At 45.5% G+C, this 6,829-nt stretch overlaps 1 pseudogene; it reads left to right on the top strand.

Moving 5' to 3' along the window:
* Positions 1-577: 577 nt before the first annotated feature.
* On the top strand, positions 578-783 carry LOC142259395 (U2 spliceosomal RNA; annotated as a pseudogene).
* The last annotated feature ends 6,046 nt before the right edge of the window (positions 784-6,829 follow it).

Here is a 6,829-nt window from a genome sequence, read left to right as displayed (position 1 = left end):
ATGAAAGGGAGTGAGACGCAGCTGGGAAGGGAAGGGAAAAGATTAGGGTTTGGGGATGATGAAAGGGCTTTCTACGGGCAAGGATGGCAAAGGGTGGCAGTGACGGAAAGTCAGGCAGATGGTCCTGTCCTGTCCTGTCCGTCCGTCTTTTTGTATCATGAATTGGAAAGACTGCAAGGGGGAGGGGAGGTGCTTGTGCCCAAAAGGAGGAGTTATTCAGATTCATTGCAGTGGGCGGCGGCTGCAAAAAGTACCATTCTCCTTGTTTTTGCTCTGCAAAACAGCCTTTTCAAGGGTTTGGCTTGGGTGACAAAATGTCTTCTGTAGGCGTGGGTTTGTCTCCCTCTCCCTAAGATGTGTCCGGTATAGGCCAGGGTGCCACTCAAGGCCGTAACCAATTCGGGTTATAGCTTCTCGGCCTTTTGGCTAAGATCAAGTGTAGTTTCGGAGGACGCTACCTTGGTCGGTACTGGAAGGTGCCTGGGATTGCACGTCTGCCGGCCTTGAGGGAGTGTGTGCGCCTTCTGGTGACACATAGCCCTCTTGTGCCTGGACGGTTCCCAGGCAACGGGAGGCGATCACCTTTGTTATTTTGAAGTCCTACTGATAAACAGAAAAAAAAAAAATTAAATCTGTTCTTATCAGTTTAATATCTGATACGTCCCCTCTCTAGGGACCATATATTAAATGGATTTTTAGAACAAGGAGATGGAAAAAATCTTGCTCTGTCCACTCCACGCATTGACCTGGTATTGCAGTACCTCCAGGACCGGTGCACCCCTTCTTAACCGAGTTTCCAAAAGCAGAACTCAATTCACCTGATTCAAATGAGCCTCATTAGTGAATTGAAAGAAAGCAAAAACTTTATATGCACCTCAATTTGGCCAATTCACTTTTCACACTTTCACCCTTTTTTTTTATCTTTCACACCTTTTACTTGCTTTATTGATGCAAAAGCTGTGCCAAATAGCAAACTCATCTCCACTCAACTTGACCAACTCTGCTATGTCCCGTGCAGTATCTTATTCTCAGTCTTATCTAGATCATTTGCAATTGAATAGAATAGATCCCTTTTGGACACATTGGATTCAGCTGCTGCAGTGACTGCAGGTGTTAGAAGATGCAGACTTGGCATCAGGTGCTGTCTATCAGATTCCACTCCAATTAAAGCTTCCATTGTTTTTCTGTGTTTTCTTTGAGCAATGATGATGTCTTTAGTGATCTGTTGGCTCCCTCTCCTGGAGGAAGAGTTTGCTTGCTCTTGGACTTTCAAAAAGAGAGGTCATGATAGACATTTAGCTTCTGAGCCCAATTGGGGACAGTCATGGGTGATGAATGTTTTGCAACCTGCTGCGAAGCCTGATACCGCAATATAAGGAACGTCAAATACTAAGAATGGGCGGCCTATGAAAGAATTAGTACTTTCATTAAGCATACTTAAACGGCTAATTGGGAATAGACAAACTGTAAAAAGCCCTCTGAGAAAGCCCCTCTCTATCCTTTGTCAGTAAGCTTTTCTGTAGTCTGCCTGTTGATGTATTTTCCGTTTGAACAGTGCACAACATGAAGTGACGGAACACTGGCTTGTCACAATGTCCCCCGCTGACATCACAATAGCGCTGCTGCCTAGAAAGCCAGCTGCGCAGCAGAAGTTGCTCTTTGGGTGGGATGGTGGGCTAATGTATCTATTCCTGCTTGGTGAGAGTTTGACATGATCTAGAGCAACGAGTTCCAGCGGCTAGCGGTTGATTATTGGCTGTAATGGGGCTTTCTGGCTGGTGCTAGCCTTTCTTCTTAGCACACAGGAACCACAATCCCTACACCATGCTTCGATGGATTCTCTCATCCCAGCCCAGTAAAACTACATATTTCACACAGTTATAGGCAGCCCATGGGCATTCACCTGGATTAAAACCCATAACAGCTCATAGACCAAACAATCAATCTACCACTGGACCAAAGACAGGAAGCTAAATCCACTGCCTGCGGTAACTAACTTAATCCTATAGGCTACTCACACAACAAACCCAAGAGAAAGGAAAAAAACATGGCTTCGATTATCCATCCAATGAAAACGCATAACCATTGTGAGCCATTGGACAATGCAATTGCACACATGGTGACATGGTGCACGGCCCAATGAATCAAGTCTGTACTTCATATTCACGGTTTAAGCCCTTGGGTTTTAATGTGTCCAGAGTACATATCCAGAAAGATTCCCTTTTTTTGTGCTAAGCACAAGTCAACAATACATTGTAAGCAGATTCTATTACCAGTCCCACACCATTTTGTGACGCATAATCACACAGTGGCCCAATTAAGATTCCAAGTCATCGAACATGTCCCAGCCATACGCAGAGGAGGCAATAGAATTAGGAAGCTCAAAGAAAGGGAATCTTTCTGGATATATACTCTGGGAACGTTGGAACCCAAGGGCTTAAACCATGAATATGAAGAACCGACTTGATTCATTGGGCCGTGCACATTTTTTCTAACGCCCGGTTCTTTTTCGTGTTCACACTATATATGGTTCCACTATGTATGGAGTTCCATTCTTCCTTGTTTTTTATTTGTCATGTTTGTCATGTCTGATCAACTGGTTACATTATGTCTGATTACCTTGTCTAACAGTTTTTTCTCCCCTTTCTTTACCTTCCATGTTCCCATAGTCACGTGAAATATCCCTGTTGCACTTGATTACGGCTCACTATTCACTATAGGATGTCTTATATCTAACATCACACTCTCACCCATCAGCACTCTATAGGTTTGTATAAGGTATGCGCTTACACATCCGGTCCTCCATAGGTATTTCCACTTATGTAACACTATCCCTATGATCACTCATAACTCATACCCTTGTAGTCAATTACAGCCTCCTCTCTCCCCCCCTCCCCTTCTCCCTTTCCATCTATAATTTTGCCATATATACTAGCAAACACTCAGTGTACCTAGTGGCATCCTATTCGTGGCTATTGGACCTTGCTATAGTCCCACTAGTGCCAAGACATTTGCAGAGCGCATCTGCCTGCGTTGCACACTCCAACTAATTATAAGTAAGCCATTATACTAGCAAACACTCAGTGTACCTAGTGGCATCCTATACGTGGCTATTGGACCTTGCTATAGTCCCACTAGTGCCAAGACATTTGCAGAGCGCATCTGCCTGCGTTGCACACTCCAACTAATTATAAGTAAGCCATTATACTAGCAAACACTCAGTGTACCTAGTGGCATCCTATACGTGGCTATTGGACCTTGCTATAGTCCCACTAGTGCCAAGACATTTGCAGAGCGCATCTGCCTGCGTTGCACACTCCAACTAATTATAAGTAAGCCATTATACTAGCAAAAACTCAGTGTACCTAGTGGCATCCTATCTGTGGCTATTGGACTTTGCTATAGTCCCACTAGTGCAAAGACATTTGCAGAGCACGTCTGCCTGCATTGCACACTCCAACTTTTTTAAACTAAGCAATTTTACTAGCAAACACTCAGTGTACCTAGTGGCATCCTATACGTGGCTATTGGACTTTGCTATAGTCCCACTAGTGCCAAGACATTTGCAGAGCGCATCTGCCTGCGTTGCACACTCCAACTAATTTTAACTTAGCCATTATACTAGCAAACACTCAGTGTACCTAGTGGCATCCTATACGTGGTTATTGGACTTTGCTATAGTCCCACTAGTGCCAAGACATTTGCAGAGCGCATCTGCCTGCGTTGCACACTCCAACTAATTATAAGTAAGCCATTATACTAGCAAACACTCAGTGTACCTAGTGGCATCCTATACGTGGCTATTGGACCTTGCTATAGTCCCACTAGTGCCAAGACATTTGCAGAGCGCATCTGCCTGCGTTGCACACTCCAACTAATTATAAGTAAGCCATTATACTAGCAAACACTCAGTGTACCTAGTGGCATCCTATACGTGGCTATTGGACTTTGTTATAGTCCCACTAGTGCCAAGACATTTGCAGAGCGCATCTGCCTGCGTTGCACACTCCAACTAATTATAAGTAAGCCATTATACTAGCAAACACTCAGTGTACCTAGTGGCATCCTATACGTGGCTATTGGACCTTGCTATAGTCCCACTAGTGCCAAGACATTTGCAGAGCGCATCTGCCTGCGTTGCACACTCCAACTAATTATAAGTAAGCCATTATACTAGCAAATACTCAGTGTACCTAGTGGCATCCTATCTGTGGCTATTGGACTTTGCTATAGTCCCTCTAGTGCCAAGACATTTGCAGAGCGCATCTGCCTGCGTTGCACACTCCAACTAATTATAAGTAAGCCATTATACTAGCAAACACTCAGTGTACCTAGTGGCATCCTATACGTGGCTATTGGACTTTGCTATAGTCCCACTAGTGCCAAGACATTTGCAGAGCGCATCTGCCTGCGTTGCACACTCCAACTAATTATAAGTAAGCCATTATACTAGCAAACACTCAGTGTACCTAGTGGCATCCTATACGTGGCTATTGGACTTTGCTATAGTCCCACTAGTGCCAAGACATTTGCAGAGCGCATCTGCCTGCGTTGCACACTCCAACTAATTTTAACTTAGCCATTATACTAGCAAACACTCAGTGTACCTAGTGGCATCCTATACGTGGCTATTGGACTTTGCTATAGTCCCACTAGTGCCAAGACATTTGCAGAGCGCATCTGCCTGCGTTGCACACTCCAACTAATTATAAGTAAGCCATTATACTAGCAAACACTCAGTGTACCTAGTGGCATCCTATACGTGGCTATTGGACTTTGCTATAGTCCCACTAGTGCCAAGACATTTGCAGAGCGCATCTGCCTGCGTTGCACACTCCAACTAATTTTAACTTAGCCATTATACTAGCAAACACTCAGTGTACCTAGTGGCATCCTATACGTGGCTATTGGACTTTGCTATAGTCCCACTAGTGCCAAGACATTTGCAGAGCGCATCTGCCTGCGTTGCACACTCCAACTCATTATAACTAAGTTGCATTGTCAGGGATATTTATTCTTTATTATTCTGCTGTTAATAAAGCTAGACCACCACTGCAATCTTCACCACCTCTCAATTTTTACTACCACATTTTCAGTCCACAATCTTGTCGCAATCAACATGAGTGGCAAAATGACAGATGCTGGTGGAAAGGGGAAGAGGCGTGGTGGAAAAGGCAAAAAAGGTTTTGTCTGTGGGGAAAGTGGCAAAGCTCCATTATCATCTGCTGAAGATAGACCATCTACCAGCAAAAGTAAGATGTCTACTACTTACCGTGGACAATCCGATGTGCTCCCTTTTTTACGGACACGAACAACAGGAAGAAAGGTAGATGATGGGCAAAAAAGGAAAATGCTTGAATGGATCTCAAGTGGTCCAACAAGTGCCCTCTCAGCCACTTCAAGTACCGCATCCAAAAAACACCAGTCCTCTGAGTTGTCATCCCAATCACACTTGATTTCTCCCAGCTCTGAAGTCTCCATCAGCCCTGCACAGTATGGTGGAACTGAGATGGCTGAGTCTGCAGAGCTGTTCAGTCACACTATAGCCTGGGAATCAGAGGTCTGCTCCCAAGCTACAGTGAGTACAGAACAGGAAATGGTCTGCAGTGATGCCCAGAACCTTTGTGACTCTGATTCAGGCCGTGAGGACCAAGTTTCTGAGCATAATGTTGACCCTTTGTCACAAACTGTAACACCTGTGGTTATAGACAATGAGGAACATACTGATGAAGATGAGACGCAGATACCCGATTGGGATGACAACTTAAATATTCGGTCAGGGCAAGAAGAGGCTCGGTCTGAGGGGGAGGGGAGTGCAAACACAACAATTGATGATGAAGTTCTAGATCCCACCTACTGTCAACCCCCAGTCAGGCACTCGAGGAGGTCAACAGAGGCGGTGGAGGAGGATGCAACCGACGACGAAGTTACCTTGCGCCTTCCTGGACAGAGTCGGAGCACTGGTAGCACGTCTACAACTGCATCCTCAGCCACCACTCTGCCTATGAGCATTATTCGGGGTGGATCAACAGGTCGCATGGCCTCTAAGCCTTGCCTAGCCTGGTCCTTTTTTGACATAGAAAAAGATCGCCCAAATCATGTGATATGTAAAATTTGTCATGATTCTCTTAGTAGAGGTCAAAACCTCAGCAGTTTGACAACTTCTTCCATGAATCGTCACATGAATAAATATCATAGGTCCCGGTGGGAAGCTCACTGTGCTGCAATGCTGCAAGAGCGAACCATCCACCGCCCGCCCCTTCCAGTGCATCCGCGCGCTCTTCATCTTCTAGGACTGTGGGGACAGCTGTCACACCTGTTTTTCCACGCCAAACTTCCACCACTGTAACCGCAACAGGCAGTTTGCTTGTAAGGTCGTCAGTTGGTTTGGAAGGGGAAACAAGTGAGTGTGTACAGCTCTCTCAGACATCGATAGCACCAACGTTGGATGAAGGCAACATCATGTCTCCGCCTGCACTTTCCTCACAAACCTGCATTTTTCCAGGGACACCCTACTCAACACCGTCTACACACAGCAGCCAGATCTCTGTCCCTCAGATGTGGTCAAATAAAAGGCCACTTCCTCCGACCCATGACAAAGCTAAGAGGTTGACTCTATCCCTCTGTAAGCTGTTGGCTACCGAAATGCTGCCTTTCCGCCTAGTGGACACACAGGATTTTAGAGACCTTATGTCTGTCGCTGTGCCCCAGTACCAGATGCCTAGTCGCCACTACTTCTCTAAGAAAGGTGTGCCCGTGCTACACCAGCATGTCGCACACAACATCACCGCTTCCTTGAGAAACTCTGTGTGTGAACGGGTGCATTTCA

The sequence above is a fragment of the Anomaloglossus baeobatrachus genome (assembly GCF_048569485.1).
Source record: "Anomaloglossus baeobatrachus isolate aAnoBae1 chromosome 7 unlocalized genomic scaffold, aAnoBae1.hap1 SUPER_7_unloc_2, whole genome shotgun sequence".
Taxonomy (NCBI): Eukaryota; Metazoa; Chordata; class Amphibia; order Anura; family Aromobatidae; genus Anomaloglossus; species Anomaloglossus baeobatrachus.
This window is presented reverse-complemented; position numbering and strand designations above follow the sequence as displayed.